This window comes from Heptranchias perlo, unplaced genomic scaffold (assembly GCF_035084215.1).
Source record: "Heptranchias perlo isolate sHepPer1 unplaced genomic scaffold, sHepPer1.hap1 HAP1_SCAFFOLD_133, whole genome shotgun sequence".
NCBI lineage: Eukaryota > Metazoa > Chordata > Chondrichthyes > Hexanchiformes > Hexanchidae > Heptranchias > Heptranchias perlo.
This window is the reverse complement of record NW_027138569.1, coordinates 1,242,153-1,261,190: the sequence shown is the minus strand read 5'-3', so window position 1 is coordinate 1,261,190 and position 19,038 is coordinate 1,242,153. Positions and strand designations below refer to the sequence as shown.

The 19,038-nt window shown below is 44.9% G+C and overlaps 4 non-coding genes across 4 annotated transcripts; 1 reads left to right on the top strand and 3 right to left on the bottom strand.

The window, feature by feature from the left end:
* Window positions 1-1,513: 1,513 nt before the first annotated feature.
* trnai-uau (transfer RNA isoleucine (anticodon UAU)) lies at window positions 1,514-1,609 on the bottom strand. Its single transcript has 2 exons — window positions 1,572-1,609; window positions 1,514-1,549 (listed from the first exon to the last, which is right to left on the bottom strand). It is a non-coding gene; the product is annotated as a tRNA-Ile (tRNA).
* An 11,521-nt stretch (window positions 1,610-13,130) lies between these two features.
* Window positions 13,131-13,220, bottom strand: trnar-ucg (transfer RNA arginine (anticodon UCG)). Its single transcript is given in 2 exon segments — window positions 13,131-13,166; window positions 13,184-13,220. It is a non-coding gene; the product is annotated as a tRNA-Arg (tRNA).
* A 2,153-nt stretch (window positions 13,221-15,373) lies between these two features.
* On the top strand, window positions 15,374-15,468 carry trnai-uau (transfer RNA isoleucine (anticodon UAU)). Its single transcript has 2 exons — window positions 15,374-15,411; window positions 15,433-15,468. It is a non-coding gene; the product is annotated as a tRNA-Ile (tRNA).
* Window positions 15,469-17,531: 2,063 nt separating this feature from the next.
* On the bottom strand, window positions 17,532-17,626 carry trnai-uau (transfer RNA isoleucine (anticodon UAU)). The gene is made up of 2 exons: window positions 17,589-17,626; window positions 17,532-17,567 (listed from the first exon to the last, which is right to left on the bottom strand). It is a non-coding gene; the product is annotated as a tRNA-Ile (tRNA).
* Between the last annotated feature and the right edge of the window lie 1,412 nt (window positions 17,627-19,038).

The window sequence follows — 19,038 nt, the reverse complement described above, 5'->3', positions numbered from 1 at the left end:
TAATAATGATGCTGTGTTCCCCCACAGTTAGATTTCAGATCAGCCCTCCATAATCATGATGCTGTGTTCCCCCAGAGTTATATTTCAGATCAGGGCTCCATAATAATGATGCTGTGTTCCCCCAGAGTTATATTTCAGATTAGGGCTCCATAATAATGATGCTGTGTTCCCCCAAAGATATTTTTCAGATCAGGGCTCCGTAACAATGATGCTGTGTTCCCCAGGAGTTATATTTCAGATCAGGGCTCCATAATCATGATGCTGTGTTCCTCCAGAGTTATAATTCAGATCAGGGCTCCATAATAATGATGCTGTGTTCCCCCAGAGTTATATTTCAGATCATGGCCCCATAATAATGACGCTGTGTTCCCCCAGATTTATATTTCAGATGAGGGCTCCATAATAATGACGCTGTGGGTGAAACAAAAATCCAAGCTGATGTCCATGAAAGGCAACTGCCGCCCCGACACTTCCTGTTATGCGAGTGGCGCCGGTCCACCCCGACTTTCTCAATCCTGAATTCCCTTTGATCTGGATTGACGAACCGCTCTCAATGATGACGTTTTAGGCCTGCACTGTTCTGGTCTCCATATTACGGAAACGGATATAGAAGCACTGGAGAACGAAAATAAAATATTCACGAGTATCATAACAATTCTAAGAGGTTATAACTATCAGGAAAGACTGTACAGTGTGGGACATTTCACTCTAGAAGAGAGAAGACTAAGAGGTGACCTGGTCGAGGTCTTTACAATTGTGTCGTGGTTTGATAGGTGGGGATAGAGAAGATGTTTCAACTTACGGGGAGCCGAAATTTTCGGGTGATCAGTAGAAAATAGTCACCAATACCTTCAATAAGGAATTCAGGAGAAACATCTTTACTCAGACAGTAGTGAGAATGTGGAACTTACAGCTACATGGAGTAGTTGAGGAGAATATCTTAGAAATATGTAAGGGGACGCTAGATAAGTACACGAGAGAGAAAGGAACAGAAAGATATGCTGATAGTTTTAGATTGTGTAGTGTTTTGTTTTAAATACAGGTTCTGGATCTGAGACAATATAGTACACTGGCGAAAGTAAAAGGTACTACTTTATTGTAACACTTATAACATACAAGTACTGTAACAGACAAACAATCAATCACAAGCTCACGTGCGTCTGCCCGTCGGGGACCCCTGAAGTCGACGGCTGGTAATTGAGCCTGTGGTTCTCCAAGGCACCGTATGCACTCGCAGTCCTCGGTGAAGTCCTCAGAGTCTGGAAAGTCCCCGATAGTTATACTGGGGCATAAACAAGTGCATTTGTGGCGGACGGCCCGGTCAAACAGCTGGTGGCATGACGCGGCTTGCGCGTTGGAAACACATTTAGCTGCTGACAACACTTGTGATATGTCAAAGAGTTCACCCTTATGTTCCAGTGCCCACATGAGAACACGAAGAAGGAGATGCTTCAGGGAACAGACCAGCTGTCCCTTGAACTCCGGTGGAAAAGTTGGAAGCAAAAGGTAAAACTGCTCCAGGTGAAGCTCGAACTCACAACCTCGGCATTTCTTGAGCCTGAATACTGTTATATAAGTACCGCGCGCTAACCGATTGCGCCACTGGAGCCGCGTTGGTTTAGTAGTCTCATCAAACACACTCATTTTCGGCCTGTAAGACTGCATATTCTTTCAGGCAGGTTTCCAAGTGGACACATGCCGCCACCTGCCACTTGGGCATTGGTGTTTTGGAAATCGAATTCTTTCCTGCCACACACGAAGCAAGTGTTCGATTAACGCCCAATGTAGCAGCATTTTCATTCTGCATTCATGACATCGCGTGAATTGCGATAAATTCATATTCAGCTTCGATCTGCACAACATCTTTTCTCCATGTGTGTTGTTTTCACTTCACCTCGGCTTATATTCGCAAAGGGTGGGAGACGTTTTGGAACGCTATTCTGCAGATGGAAGTTGATGGTAGCACACTTGTGAATGCTAATTCTGAGATTGATAGATTTCTGTGAAACAAGGGTATTAAGGGATATGGGGCGAAGCCGGGTACATGGAGTGAGGTCACAGCTCCGCCATGATCTCATTTCATGGTGCAACAAGATCGACGGGCTAAGTATCACTGCTACTTGCTGCCTCCTGATATGCACCACCTTCACCTGCAAGAAAGCGGGATGTGTGGCTGAGTGATGTGCCTGTCATGGTTAAATAGCTGCCAGTGTGTGTGACCCATGAGTTGTGGGTGGGCGGCTTGCAACAGTGATAATGTGGAAGAGTGCGAGGAAGCCTCTGGTTACAAGAGTTGAGACTTTTCAATTGCTTTCTCTACCTGCCTTTCAATGATTTATGTGCTTGGACTCCCAAATCTCTGTGCTCCTCTACAATCCCTAGCTTCTAACCATTCAGAAAATTCGCCGATTTACGTGTCCAAAGTTGATGACCTCACACTTGCCCACTTTGAACTCTATTTGCCATAGTTTTGTCCATTCTCTTAATCTGTCTATGCGCCTTTGCAACTTCCTGCTCCCCTTTTCACTTACTGTCCGTTCTAACTTAGTCACATCTGCAAACTTGGATATCCAACCCTGTATTCCTTCATCCCAGTCATTAATAAATATGGTGGAGAGTTGAAACCCCAGAACAGAACTCTGGGGAACATCACTGTCACATCCCGCCAATCAGAATACCTAAACTTTATCCCCACTCTCTGCCTCCTACATCCCAACTAATGTTCAACCCAAGTCAAATGGCTCGCTCCAATTCCGTGCCCTCTCATTTTGGCAAAAATAATTCTTTCCCATTTTATTAAATTCCCGCGAGTTGAACATTAACAATTTCGCTAAATATTCCCTGCAGAAATTGAACACACATTACAGGGCATGTGTTGAGTGCATAGCAAGAAACCCGCGATTTAACTGATAAACAGTGAGAATGCACATATTAACACTGAGCGCCAGATCTGAATCGAACTCATTACCCCGAGGTTCCGGTACCCCCACCACACTCACACACTCTCACAAATACACTGCGTTCATATTTAATACCAAATGAAAATCAGAAAATAGTAATCACGCGCAGTGGAATTAGAGAATGTTCGTATCTTACAGAGCAGGAAGAGACCATTCGGCCCGTCGGGGCCCGCAGTAAATTATCTTCGCTCTCTCTGTTCTCTGTTGCTCTCAGTATAGATTTTCAGTTCACCAATTTGTCTTTTCCTCTCTCTCTATTTTACGGACTGAGTGTGGAAGAGGTTCGGTTTGGCGGCTAATCATTTCGATCAATTATTTGAACATAGTTTATTTTGATTGTAAATTTCTCGGAGACCGAGCGGGAGTTCAGTTGTCATTTTTGTGAAAGATTTATTTCGATTTCGGAAGCTGAAGGGGCAACTTGGTAAATGAAGAGATAATCAATTAAATGAACAACATCCACAAAGTGAAAGCAAGAGACAGAATGAAGTAAAGGCTTTAATGAACACTGTTCCGGGTTTTGGATCATTTGGTGATCGTGGTCTAATAAAAAAAGCACCTGATTTCGCTCTTTATCGTGATGTCATCACAAGATTGCAGGTTCCAGTCCTGCTCTGGTCGGTTTTCACACTGGTTGATAACGTGTTCTACATGGGCCGGAACTGTTTTACATCCGACCATTTCTAACAGTCCCAGAAGAGACTTGACGTAAATACACACATTCCTTGTCTTCCTGACTGTGGGATTTCAACATTGTCGATCTGGGTGCACGGGCAGGACATGTTGTACCGGTGACTTAATTTCCACGGTTTGGATTCAGAAAGAAGGAAATAAAACGGCTTTTGGAAGCTACCGGTGCATCTAGGTGGCCGAAATCTTGAGGTGATGCTGATCTAGTGCGCTCTGACCTGTGATATAACTCGTTCCACGGACATTCCCCACAATTAATTCTCCTTCTGGATTAATTCGAATATGATGATGATGAGGATTATTATCGTTATTTTCATTATATTCGTTACTGTGTATAATTTTCCCCATTTCCTTGCACAATGTATTTAATTTGTGAGGATCTATTTTGCATTGTTATTTGCCAATGCTGCATTTCTGCCTGTCCCTTTGTCTGCACGTGCTGTATTCTCAACAGCACATTTCAAATACAAGGGAATTAGAATGTCGAATGAAAACTCTTTCTCTAACATTAGGGAGTTGCTGTTTAGTATTAGAGCTGAACGCAGGAATTGTAAGGGTCTGCTGCCCCTCAATTTCTCTGCCCGTCCAGTAAACCGGGTACATTGAGGAGGCGGTTTGTAGATCGAGACCAGCTTTTGTCACGGGCACTGATTTTCCATGAAATCTGGAATTCTCTCCTCGAAAAGGTTGTGGTCACTCCATGAAATGAAAATATCAGCACTGAGATCGAGAGATTTTTGTTGGTTCAGGTTATCAGAGGGTGTCGAGAACAGACGGGTAAATGGAGCTGAGGTACAGATCAGCGAGGAACTAGTTGAATGATGGAACAGGCTCGAGCAGATGAATCGCTTCCATTTGTTCCTAAGGAGAGATCAGCCAAGATCCAATTGAATGGCTGAACGGACTCGAGGGGCTGAATGGCCTCCTCCTGTGCTGCACCGAATATGATCCTGTGATATCCCCGCGCTCCGGGCTCCTGCCCTCAGAGTGTTTGATGGGAAAGTTTAGAGGCAGCTTTGCTCTGCAACTAACCCGTGCTGTACCTGCCCTGTGACTGTTCCATGGGGCAGTGTAGAGGGAGATTTAGTCTGTAATCTCACTCATGCTGTACCTGCCCTTGGAGTGTTTGATGGGACAGTTTAGAGGCAGCATTACTTTGTATTTAATCCGTACTGTACATGCCCTGTGAATGTTTGGTGGGGCAGTGAAGAGGGAGATTTACTCTGCAATCAACTGGTGCTGTACCTACCCTGGGTGTGTTTGAAGGGACATTGTTGAGGGAGCTTTACTCTCCATCTAACCCCAGCTTCCCAGTTTTCACCATATCCATCAAACCCAACTAAGTCCTTCTCTCCATGCCTCTCAAACCCACCTTTCAAGCTTCTCACAATGTCCCTCAACCCCCATCTCTCAGTCTGCTGTCGAAGCTCTGTAGCTTTTTTCGATGTTTGGCTGATAAAAACGTGCCGTGTAAAACCCCATGGAAAATCTATGGGAAGTGAAAATCTACCGAAAGTCTTGACTGGTCGGTTCAGCACTCAGCAAAATTATCCTTGCTGCTTTTAGCTCTGTGACGCAATGGATAGCGCATTGATACGTCATTGTGAGTAAATGAAGCGGTTTTAAAGGTTGTGGGTTCGATTCCCACTGGCGTTGTATTTTAGATAAAGGCTTCATAGTAATGATACTGAAGGGTGGGACCTTGTAATAAAAACCCAAGCTGTTCACTGATGTCCATCATGGAAGGTAAACAGCCACCCAGACGCTTCCTGTTTTAAGAACATGAGAAATAGGAGCAGGAGTCGGTCAGACGGCCCCTCGAGCCTGCTCCGTCATTCAATCAGATCATGGCTGATCTTCTACCTCAACTCCACTTTCCCGCCCGATCCCCATATCCCTTGATTCTCCTAGAGTACAAAAATATTTCTCTGTCAGCCTTGAATATATTCAATGCCTCAGCATCCACAGCCCTCTGGGGTAAAGAATTCCAAATTTCACAACCCTCTGCGTGAACAAATTCCTCCTCATCACAGTCTTGAATGACCGACCACTTGTCCTGCGACTATGCCCCTGGTTCTATTCCATCTAACTAGGGGAAACAATCTCTCAGCACCTAACCTGTCAAACCCCCTCATAATCTTTTATGTTTCAATGAGATCACCTCTCATTTTTCTAAACTTCAGAGAGTATAGGCCCATTCTACTTAACCTCTCTTTGTAGGACAACCCTCTCATCCCAGGAATTAATCTAGTCAACCTGCGTTGCACTGTCTCCAAGGCAAGTATATCCTTCCTTAGATAAGGAGAGCAAAACTGTTCGCAGTACTGCAGGAGAGGTCTCACCAAAGCCCTCACAACTGCAATAACACTTCCTTACTCTTGTCCTCCAACCCCCTTGCAATAAAGGCCAACATGCCATTTGCTTTCCTAATTGCTTGCTGTGCCCACGTAATAATTTTTTTGACCTAGGTCACCCAAGTCTCTCTGAAGACCAACGTTTAATAGATTCTCAACATTGAAACAATATTCTGTTCTTCTATTCTGACTGCCAAAGTGAATAACTTCACATTTCTCCACGTTATACTCTATCTGCCACCTTCTTGCCCACTCAGTAAATCTTTTTATATCCCTTTGCAGATTCTTTGTCTCCTCCTCCAAACTTGCTTTGCCGCCGAGCTTTGTATCGTCAGCAAAGGTGGATGCAGTACACTCGTTCCCTTTATCTAATTCATTAATATAGATTGTAAATAACTTAGGCCCAAGCACCGATCCTTGCGACACCTCACTAATTACAGACTGCCAACCTGAGAATGACCCGTTATCCTTGCTCTCTGCTTTCTCTCCGTTAACCAATCTTCAACCATGCTAATATATATTACCACCAACCCCATGCGCCCTTACCAAATGGAACAACCTTTTATGTTGGAACTTATCGAATGCCTTTTGAAAATCCATGTAAACTACAGCCACTGGTTCCCCTTGATCTACCCTGCTGGCTACATCCTCAAACAACTCCAATAAATTTGTCAAACAAGGGGCTCCAGTCCCACTCGACTTTCTTGATACTTAATTCCCTCTGATCTGGATTGCCGAATCGCTCTCAAGGAGGAGGCTGATCTCCAGCTCAGGGGATTCATAGAGAAGAAATGAAAACATGGCCAGATCAAAGTGAATCTGCTGGCCTCCCATTCCAATCTCTGCACTCAGTCCCCATTCAGTCTCACTGCCCGTCTGGACATTATAATCTCCAGGCAGTAAAGATCACCTCACCGTATTGAAACACCTCTTGATGAAACTCTTTGAACGGTATCTAGTGTCCGTGGAAGCCTCACTCACACTGAAATCCCCCAGGATGATGTGACACTTCAGCCAGTTCCTTTGTCTGAACACAGAGACGGATGGAGTGCGGGCGGGGTCGCAACAAGTGAGGAAACCACGTTCGATACAGACAGAGGAGGAGAGAAACGGGATAAATTAGAAAATGATAAGTCGGTGTAATTAAACTGAGTTTTAAGTCCTGAGAAGTATCGGCGGAAGGGAAGAGTCATGGAACGAGGAAAAGCTATATAAACTAAACGGTACAATTCTAATAGGGGCGCAGGAACAGGGAGATCTGCGGGTCTATGTACACAAATCATTGAAGATGGTAGGGCAGGTTGAGAAAGCGGTTAAGAAAGCATACGGGAACCTGGGCTTCATGAATAGATGCATAGAGTTTAAAAGCAAGGAGGTTATGATGAACCTTTATAAAGCAGTGGTTGAGCCACAACTAGAGTATTGTTTCTAGTTCTGGGCACCGCACATTCGGAAGGATGTGAAGGCCTTACAGAGGTTGCAGAAGAGATTTACTGCAATGATTCCAGGGATGAGGGACTTCAGTTCCGTGCATAGACTGGAGAAGCTGGGGTTGTTCACCATTGAGCCAAAATTTTGGAGGAGATTTGATCGAGGTATTCAACGTCATGAAGGGTATGGACAGAGTAGATAGAGATAAACTGTTCCCATTGGCGGAGGGGTCAAGTACCAGAGTGCATAGATTTAAGGTCATGGGCAAATGAACCAAAGGCGACATGAGAAAAAAGTTTTTGACACAGCGATGGTTGTGATCTGGAATGCAGTGCCTGTGGGGGTGGTGGAGGCAGATTCACTCGTGGCTTTCAAAAGCGAATTGGATCAGTACTTGAAGGGAGAAAAATTGCAGAGCTTCGAGTAGAGAGCGGGGAAATGGGATTAGCTGGATTGCTCTTGCAAAGAGCCGGCACGGACTCGACGGGCCGAATGTACTCTTTCTGTGCTGGAACCATTCTATGACTCCATAATTCTAAGAGTGTTGTAGATAAGAACATACTGGAGAGCGCTGGCTCCGAATCTGCGGTTAATTCACTCCCTGCAGTTTGAAACACTCCGTTTTTCTTATATTGAGAAGAATCTTGTTGCTGGAACTGAAAAACCAATTTGAAATTTCACTTCCTGTCCGGTCACGAGAATCAGGGGATGAAACTTTTGAAATTGTCGAATGTTTTCCTGTTGAAGTGAAGTGAACCGTGTAAATCCGGTTAAACCGGCGCGTCTGAATCCCCTTAGATTTAGAATCCAGCTCTTCAATCCCTTCGCTAAAACAGCTCTGGTTTAAGAATTAAAGTCGTTGACCAGAAGCGGTCCCGCGGTGTTGGTCTGTGTTTAATCTCCACCATGAATGTTTAGCTCTACCCTAGAATCAGTTTGTCCAACGTCCTCAGACAAAGATTCGTTCCCTCCTGTCGACTTGATTGGGGAAAATACAGAATATCAGCGAACAGCTGAATTTTTATTCCGCAATTGATTGATATTATTTAATCGAAATATAAAGGAGCAGGGGGCACTTTAACCTCACGGAGATGATTCGTTGCAATTGGAAACCCGTGGATGGGAATCTCTGGAACTAATTTAACTCGGCAGTCAACACAGAGAGGCTGGGAAGCAAAAACCAAGGCCTTCTGGAGGCTGCCAATGAGGAGAAGGAAAGATTGTTCTTGCTGCTCTCTGAAGCACAACGGGTGGAAAATGGGAGCAAAGAAGCTAACAACCTGAGCTTAAAGCACGGCTGGGTTTACAAGACAGGTGGTTTAACCACTGAGCCACGGCGCTCACATTCGTGCTAACCTTTCCCAACGTTATGGTATTGATACCTTTGTCAAGCGACTTTGTTGAGCCTTCCCCTTCAGTGCGTCTGCGTAATAACCTCAATCTTTTGTTCAACGGTCTCAGCCTGAGAAACCATGGATATCAGTCATGACCTTCTCTTCCTTATCCCCTGTCAGTACATCTTATATCTAGTCCTATTCATCCTGATTTATTCCCACACTCTCTCCACACTATCTGGTCTTACCCTATTGCATTTCTGATCTCTTCCCACGAAATGTTGGTGAGTACTGTGTGTGATACACCCGGCCCTGACCTCCTCCTGTGGGTGACCTCCGACAACTGCTGCACAATAGTTTAACGTGTGTTTGTTTTACATTATGAAATGTGTGTTAGCGCTAGTCTACCCGGTGTACTCTATTCTCACACAAACGGCAATTTTGCTTCAGATCATTTCAATTTTAGAAAGTCTTACTGGATAAGACAAGTTGGACATTCAAAATTTGGTGAAAAGACGTTGATATTGTTTACTTGAAATAATTAGTGTACAACTCGATGATGCTGTACATCGGAATAGAAAGCGAGATTGAATGAACAGGAACCGTCTGAAAGGATGGCTGATCGGCTGTGGGTGGCAGCGAAGTTTTACATTGCTGCATGGTCAATTGCCAGCGTTTCGGTGAACTTCGGGTCTTATTTTCACTTTGAGGTTTTCAATGATTGATAAATGAGAAGTCCGGAGATCGAATCCCAGTTAAGTCCCACTACGCTTCCATTTTAAGTGAAAAATCACCAATTGGCGTCTCAGATTTTTTCATAGCTGCAGACGGCAGGAACGTCTTTTTCCAAGAAAGATGGCAGTGATGGATAGAAGGAAGGAAGATGGGAGGGAGCAGAAATAAACTCGACTGAAAAGGAACAAAAGACTGAGCCTGAGAGTGAGATGGCAGGAGAGAAGCTGAGAGGCTGAAGTCTGTGACTTTTCTCAGTCACTTCTTGCTGCCTCATAATTTATTTACCTTCATTGTCCAATCGTAATTGGCTGCGGCACGATTAATGGTGTAAATACAGCGAATTGGCGATCGCCGTTGACGGCAACAGTGGGCTGAGCGACGAAAACAACTTTTATCGTTTAATCGAGCCTTTCGGAGGAGCGGCGGAAATGTTCCAGAAATTATGGGCAAATCACAAATTCCCGTATCTCACTTTCTGCAACATTTACCTATCGATAATGGCGCACGCTGTGAATTCATCATTGTGGCTCGAGGTCCCAGCAATTGCAGGATTCGAATGATAATGAAATAATTCTGGTCCGATAACAGTGAGACCTTGTTCCGCACCGGGTTCCAACAGCCTTTCTCTGTCCCTGCTCTGTCCACTTATCCCAGTTATCCACAAAGAAAATGAGACCGGTCCACTATTGTAAAAAACTGGTGAAAGAGAAAATCTGTCTTCTTCACCCGGAGAGAACAAGCGTCGAAGAGGGAACCAAAGCAAATGGCGGCAGAGCACAGGCCTGGAGATCTCAGTGAATCAGCCGTCGGTGATTTTAACCTCCCGATCAGGTCAATAAACACCAGACAGTTGTTTCTATCTCTCTGCCTGGTGCTGAATCCAGATATAAAAGATAGTTCCTGAGGCAATTGCTGAAAGCAGAGGGAAAACAATCAGGGAGAAAACAGTGTCGGCGAACGAGACCAGACCGGGATCCTGAGCCACACGGGCTGGATCCAATCACTGAGCAGCTCATCGCTTCAACCACCTTCGCGCTTCCCCCTCGGATCAGTTTCACCGAAACCGCTTCCTGTTTCTTGGTCAAATTCAATCTGATCGAGCGGATCAAACATAAAAATCGAACTCATATTTCTCCAGTGGCGCCGTCGGCAAGATCTGGTTCCAGATCCTATTCCTGATTCTTCGAACACTAATCCCTGACTCGCCAGCACGGGGTGCAAAGACAATTCTGATTGAACAGCAAAAACTGACGGTTTTCAATAAAGACCCGAGGACGAGATTTACTGCAGCGCTAACTGAAACCTGTGGGGAAAGACCGTGGGATTTCAAGGATTCCTCAAAATATTAAGGTACCTGATTTCAGTGAACACTCGGGAATGTGCTCCCAATATTTCTGAGTGACTTGGATGAAGGAATAGAGAGTTGTATATCCAAGTTTGCAAATGACAGTAAGATCGGAGGCACAGTTACCTGTGTGGGTGGGATCAGGAAGTTACAAAGGGACAGAGACAGATTAAGTGACTCGCAAAACTGTGTTAAATGGAGTTTAATGTGGGGAAGTGTGAGGTAATTCACTTTGGATCCAATCAATCGGAAAATGGTCTCAATGTCGAGAGATTAGGAACAGTGGAGGAGCAAAGGGATTTGTGTGTCCATGTACACAAATCACTAAAAACTATTGGACAATAAAAAAAGGTAATCAAAAAGGTTAAAGGGATGTTGACCTTTATCTTAAGGGGACTGGAATATAAAGAGGAGGAAGTTATGCTTCAGTTGCATGGAGCCTTGGTCAGACGATAAAACGATTCGGAAGAGTAGATACAGAGAAGTTATTTCCTCCGGTGATGGGGATGGGGCGGGACATAAAATCAGAGCTCGGATTTTCACGGTGAAATCAGGAAGCACTTTATTACGTTGCACATACAGACGGCAATGTCGTTTCTTACCTCATACATTCTGCAAAGTCTTACTTGATAATGAATGTCACGCATTGAAAACGATTTTGGCAAAGAAGGCCTGATCGCGTCGTCTTGAAATAGATAGTGTTCAACATGGACTTGGATGGACAGGGCAGAATTTCAAAGTGTGCAGATGACACGAAACTCGGCAATGTGATAAACAATTTAAAGGATAGTAACAGACTTCAGGACGACATAGGCAGAGTGATGAAATGGCCAGACACATGGCAGATCGAATTTAACGCAAAGAAGTGTGAAGTGATAAGTTTTGGCCTGAAGAATGAGGAGAGACAATATAAATCGAATGGTACAATTTTAAATCGGGTGCAGGAACATCGAGATATGGAGATCTATGTAAATAAATCTTTGAATGTGGCAGGACAAGTTGAGAAGGCTGTTAAATCAGCATATGGGATCATTCGCTTGGAGCCATAGAGTACAAAAGAAAGGAAGTTATGCTAAACCTTTATAAAACACTGGTTAGGCCTCAGCTGAAATATTGTGTTCAATTATTGGCCCCACACTCTAGGAAGGATATCAAGGCTTTAGAGAGGGTGCAGCAGATAATTACAAGAATGCTGATTTAAACCCAGGCTCCTGATCCAAACAGTGAATGGTCTTTTGGAGACACCGAGGGAGAACAGGAACAGAGAAGGAAACAAACTGCGGACTGGATTCCAATTGCGCTCGGGAGGTTATTGTTAACTAAAGACACCGTGGAATGGGTTAAACAGAAGAATTGTTGGGGATTTAAATGTTCGGGATTTAAACCCAGACTTTCTCCCATGTTCCCAAATAGCGATCGAATAATCGGGAGATGGTGAAATGCAGGAGATTCAGGAGGGACCGAAGTCCTTCAATCTCTGCAGCAGTTACTGGGAACCGAGCCATGGGTGGGATTCTAGTTCAAAACGGGAGACTCTTAACAATGAGAGAGATCGTGGACTCAAATCTGGACCCGACCTCCCACCAAATTTAATTTTTCGTCATGAAGAGCGGGCGGAGGAATTAAATTTAACAGAAAAAATGTACAGACTTGGTGCAAATCTAATAACTGGACAGGTTCAAGATTGTTAAAAAGTTTTGAAATTCGATTTCATCCTGATGGATAAAGTTAACCCTTTATGTTCCAGCTCCCTTTTCATTTGCTTTTCCCGTTAATCTTTCATTCGCTGTAAACCCCAGAGGCAGCAAGGAAGGACAGAAAGGTTTATCTCCGATCCGTCCTCTCCACTCGACCATTATCTCATTACAGCAGGTGTAAAATTCCAATTGTCCCTCTCCATTTAAACAAAATATAAACAATCCATGGACATAGACTTAAAACACCGGTTTCGAATTGATGGTAATATCATTCAAGACCATTTTAATTGTACAAAACTTACGTAGGGCCGCAACAAAATTTCAATACAATAACGACACGGATGGGATTCCGACCCACACGGACAGAGCAGAATGGATTATTCGACCATTTCTGAATCCAAACAATAGAAACAAAGTCAATTTTACACTATGTCCTGCCCGAGCACCCAGACCGACAATGTTGAATGTGTCGGGCCAACTTCTGTCAGCAAAGGAATTTATGGATTCCGTTCAATGAGGTCAGTCACTGTTCGAAACGGCCCGGTGTCAAACAGTAACGGCGCACGTTGGAAGGAATGTAAAAACGACCGCGGCAGGACTCGAACCTGCAATCTTCTGATAACATCGACGATTAATACCGAAGTCAGACGCCTTATCCATTAGGCTACGCGGCCGCGACTGCAAAGTTTCAGCAAAAGATCTTAAACCAGGGGCAGGGGTGGTTAAGACTCTGCTTGGATCTTTCACTGACTTTCACTTTGTTGATGTTGTTCATTTATTGTTTTCTTTCTTGGAGCAAGTTGGCTCTACTGTTTCCGACTAATCAGGAAACTGAGAACTGAACTCCCGCTGGGTCTCCGAGAAACCTACAATCAGAATAAACAATGTTCAAATCTTTGATCAAAGTGTTTAGCCTCCAAATCGAATCTCTTTCGCACTCAGCCTGCAAAATAGAGAGAGGGGAAATAAAATAACAAGACAAATCGGTTAACTAAAAATGTACACGGAGAACAACACCGAGCGGAGAATGTGAACAGAATTTAATATCCAAGCCCGACGGGCCGAGTGGTCTCATCTCGTCCTGTAAAATACGAACAATCCCCAATTCTGCTGGGTGCGATTATTATATTCTGATTTTCTGTGTTTGGTAAATATAAACGCGGACGGGGTCCCGCACCACGGGGTAAACGGGTCAGATCCAGACCTGGCGCTCAGTGTTAATGTTAATATTGAGCACGGGATTCTATCCGTGTAATAATAAAATCGCGCGTTTCTTGCCATATATTCGACACATCCCCTTGCTGTGTGTTTAATCAGGGCAGGGAATGTTTTGCTGTTTTCGTGATAATCATTTTTCAGGGAATTAGTAAACTCGTCTCGAAACATGAGATTTCCAGTTTCTATTTCGTTGAATGGAGTTGAGGTGCAGATCAGCGATGAGCTGCTGTGACTCCGCCGCGCCGGTTTAACCGGAATTAGACATTTCAGTGAAGTGAAGTGAACCGTCTCAATCCGGTTTATTTCTTTATTTATAACATTGTTTATTTTGAGTGACAGATTTTTCTAAAACTCTTTGAGAGTTCAGTTGTCAGTTTTCTGATCAGTTGGAATCTGAAGAAAAGAAAAATAAGGAAAGAAAAACATTACAAAGGTCAAAACTCGAACTGATACAATCACCTTGTCTCCGTCTTAAAAGGTGATTCGTTCTCCCCGGAGACCAGTTCAATATTTATCCCTTCAGCCACATCAATATAATGCATTGTTTGGTCATGAATCTGAGTTGGTACCAGGCCTGGAGAGGGCATGCGCCAAGGGTCTCTGTTGCCGCTGGGAGACCATGGTGCAATATTTGGATAGATGGAGGAACATCCAATAACCGCAGAGTGAGGGGTGATGGAGGGGGTGGGAAAGAGGCCCTCCAGACATACATCCAAAGGCAGCGGGAGGCAGCGGGAGCGGAAGTCGATGCCAGGCGCACAGGAGAATGGACTTGGATGCAGTACGGGAAGAAGTTCAATACTCTTACATGAGTCGTTAAGGCGAGTGAGGTCAGCTCTCAAATGGCCTCGCCTACCAACTGCACCACGCAATACACCCCCATCCCCCACATACCAACAAACTCTTTCCATCGGTACTCAACTCTTCTAACCAGAGGCTTCCTTTCACCCTTACACATGACCACTGTTGTGAGCCGCCCACCCACATATCACAGGTCATACACACTGGCAGCTATCCAAGCATGACAGGCACATCACATAGACACACGTCCCGTTTTCTTGCAGGAGAAGGTGGCGCATATCAGCAAGTGGCAGTGGCATTTTGCCAGTCGAGCCTGTTCCGCCATTCAATTAGTTCATGGTGAACCTGCGACTTAACTCCATATACCCGCCTTTTCCACATATCCCTCCATACACTTCGTTCACAGAAATCTATTAATCTCAGATTTAACATTCACAAGTGAGCTTGCATCAACGACGGTCAGCAGAAGAGCGTTCAAAACGTCTCCCATCCTTTGCGTGCAGAATCCGAGGTTCAGTGGACGCAACACACCTGGAGAAAAGAAAATGTCTCAAGATGTTGTGCAGATTGAAGCTGAATATGAATTGATCCCAATTCAGCGATGTCATGAATGCAGAATGAAAATGCTCCTGCATTGGGCAGTAATGGAACGCTCGCTTCCTGTGTGGCAGGCAAGAATTCGACCAACAAAAAATCCATGGTCGAACTGACGTTGGCTGCATTTGTCCAATTGGAAACATGGTGGAAAGAACATAGAGACTCACAGGCCGGAAATGAGAGTGTTTGATGAGACTGTGTGTCATACGTGGCTCCAGTGGCGCAATCGGTCAGCGCGCGGTATTTATATGATAATATCAGGCTTGAGAAATGTCGAGGTTGTGCGTTCGAGCCTCACCTGGAGCAGTTTGAACTTTTGCTTCTGAATATTTCCACCTGAGTTCAAGGCACAGCTGGTCTGTTCCTTGAAGCATCTCCTTCTTCGTGTTCTCATGTGTGCACTTGGTGTCCTCTGGCCCGCCGCATTGCAAAGCAGATGTGAGTTTAGATGTTAATCGGCAGGAGAGGGGGCGATTGGCGACAGCGTGAAATGACAAAGGAGGCGGCACGAGATCTTTAAATCTGAAGAACCGAACACACAATTCTTCTCTTCGTGAAACAAACATTCTTGTGTTTGAAGTGTCGTGCAGGAATATGGGGATCGGGCGGGAAAATCGATTCGAGGTCGAAGATCAGCCATGATCTTATTGAATGGTGGAGCAGGTTCGAGGGGCCGTAAGGCCGACTCCTGCTCCTATTTCTTATCTTCTTATATAACAGCTGACCCGCTTTTCGTTGCTTGGCTGTTTGTTTTCCAATATCCACCCCCCCGCCCCCACCCCCCGCCCCCGCCACCCCCGCCTATTGCTTGATCCAGTTTGTTGTTCCAACTTTCACATTCAACTTGTTTCACTTCCTGGTCATGTGATAAAAATAGCGGAGTGCAGAAGGTTCAGAGCCCGCAGGAAGACAAACATTGGAAGGAATGAAAGCAGCGATTTTGCTTCGCCACCAATGACGAAATGATCACTTTTTCCTTATTTTTCGTTGTTTTCTCTTGGAGCAAACCTTTGGGAAAGTGAAGCGAACTTCAGTAACTGGAAAATCACCAGGGGTTCTTGCTCACAAGATGAAATTGGAGACATCGGCATCTGAGAGGCTGAAAGGGTTCACATTGTTCCCGAGATTCGGTAAGAGGCAGCACGGATTGATTTGTAACGCTGAATGTCTCTGCATTCTACCGCCCACGGAGATGATGCTGGAAGTGTCTGCAAGGAGTGGGTGGCGGTTAAAAGGTATCTAATTTATTGGAACAAAGAAATCAGATCAGCCCAACTAAACTCAGTGTTCACCATCCAATTGACAAGCTACAGATAACTGCACCGATCCAAACACTTCCAGATAATTATGGAAGAGACTTACTTGAAGCAGTTTAGACATTTAACAATATCTGTACAAAGAAGGGACCGGTGGTGTGAACGGGCAATCAGTGGTCTTTCTAACTGATAATCTACTGTCCAAATGTTTCTGGTAAAAATGTTGATCAGAGAAGAACAAAGCCCTTTTCCGAGAATGCTCACCAAAGTTCAACATATTGACAACACATCACAGTCATCGTCTCTCCGGCAGTTGTTGTTCCGCTGGAAAGGCAGAACTTGCCAACTGTTGTAAAACTAACAACCTGAGTCGGGACTTAAATCCTCGACCCTAAGTTCACTACTTCGCTTAAAATTCTGATGCTCTGCCGACTGAACTATCCAGGGTCGCTATTCGTGAGTTTGCATCATACAGATTCATGGTCGGTCTCTGAATTTTCCATTGTGGGCGTCGAACTCGGGTGAGGGTCCGTTTTATAAAATTCTCAGTAACGTTTTGAGGAGAATCCTTGATTGAGTTGAACCTGATGTAAGAAACATGGAGAGGAAACTCGTGAGTTTACAATTCTTCTCGTTTGTGCCAAATGTCCTGTCATTCGTTAACACCAATTAAATAAAAACTTTACCCAGTGGCTCAAAAGCTAAACTTGTCCCACACCGGAGCTGGAAAAGGTCTCTCGACCTGTTAGCGGATCAACAACAGAAAGCGGAATAATTCCACCCGTTACTCAGTGACACCGGGAAACACATTTACCTTCCGAATTTTCCTACACGACACTTCAAACAGAAGAATGTCTGTTTCACGAAAAGAAGAATCGTGTGTTCGGATCTTTAGATTTGAAGATCTCGTGCCGCCTCCTTTGCCATTTCATGCTGTCGCCAATCGCCCCCTCTCCCGCCTATTAACAAATAAACTCACACCTGCTATTGCAATACGGCCGGCCAGAGGACCCGAAGTGCCCACATGAGAACAATAAGAAGGAGATACTTCATGGAACAAAGCAGCTGTCCCTTGAACTCCGGTGGAAATATTCATGAAGCAAAAAGTTAAACTGCTCCAGGTGAGGTTCGAACTCACAACCTCGGCATTTCCCGAGCTTGATACTGTTATATAAGTACCGCGCGCTAACCGATTGCGCCACTGGAGCTGCGCACTATTGAAGCTGCCATCAAATACTCTCATTTCCGACCGGTGATACTGTATGATCTTTCAGATCGGTTTCCAAGAGGACACATGTCGCCAACTGCCATTCGGCCGTGTGCAAATCACGACTTGAGTATATCGACTCACGGACTGGCGATTGGTTTTATCTTGGGTCATTGTTTAAGGTATAGGCTGTTCACAGTTTATGTAATAATAATTATCATAATTATTTCCAGCTCCTCCTGCTCACTGGTGCTCGGTGCTTCACCCTGTGAGATACCCTCAGTCTCACGATATACATCCTCTCGAGAGGGTGCACCTGAGCTGGTGATGGAAACGGTGAACCAGGTGCAGCAATAGATGGTTCGGAGTTACCAAGGTGACTGACATACCCTGACTTCTTGAAATGGTGGGAGAGCTTACAATTAACAACTTGCATTTATATCGCGCCTTTAACAAAATAAAATGTCCCAAGGCGCTTTACAGGAGCGTCATCAGGTAAAATTTGACACAGATCCAAAAAAGGAGATATTCGGACAGGTGACCGAAAACTTTGTCAAAAAAGGTCGGTTTTAAGGAGCGTCAGAAAGGAGGAGAGAGAGGCGGAGGGGTTTAAGTCGGGTTTTCCAGAGTATGGGCCGAGGGAGCTGAAGGCAAGACCGCCAATGGTGGAGCGATTAAAATCAGGAATGCACAAGAGGCCATAATTTGAGGAACTCAGTGATCTTGGAGGGTTGTAGGGCTGTGGGATGTTACAGCGATAGGGAGAGCCGAGGCCACGGAGGGATCTGTACACAACGATGAGAATTTTAAAATCGAGGCATTGGCGGACCGGAAGCCAATGCAGATGAGCGAGCACAGGGGTGATGGTCAGTTTCAAAGCTAAGTAACGTGTGCAGGATCGGAGGGACAGTGTGACTCGGGAGATTGGGCCTGGGGCAGTGAGAACATCTCTTGAGCATTCAGATATTCAGTCGCTGAGAGAGGCAGGGAGATGAGATCTATGTGTCTATTTATCGTGGCATCTGCAAAATCCATCGTCTCACAATGCCCAACATCTTTCCTCCCCTCTCCCTGCTTTCCTGGTAAAGGTTTATTTTTCAGCCGCAGTATTTGCTTCGAACATCTAATTCCCCGGCATCTGGAGGAAAAGAGGAAGCTGGAGGAAAATAACAGAGAGAAACAGAAGGAGATGGCAGGTGAAACTAGCAGAAAATGTGAGTGTCACTTGCTTCAAATGAGGCCTGAGAGGCCGGCGTTGCCTTGCACCTTTCCAAGGAGATGCATTGATCAGCTGGGTGGGTTTTTGAAATGGACACAGTTACACCAGCAGCTTGTGATAGTATTTCCCCTCACTGTACATTCCATGTTCATGCCTCCCCGCACTTGGTGCTTTCATTCTCTGAACAAGTCTTT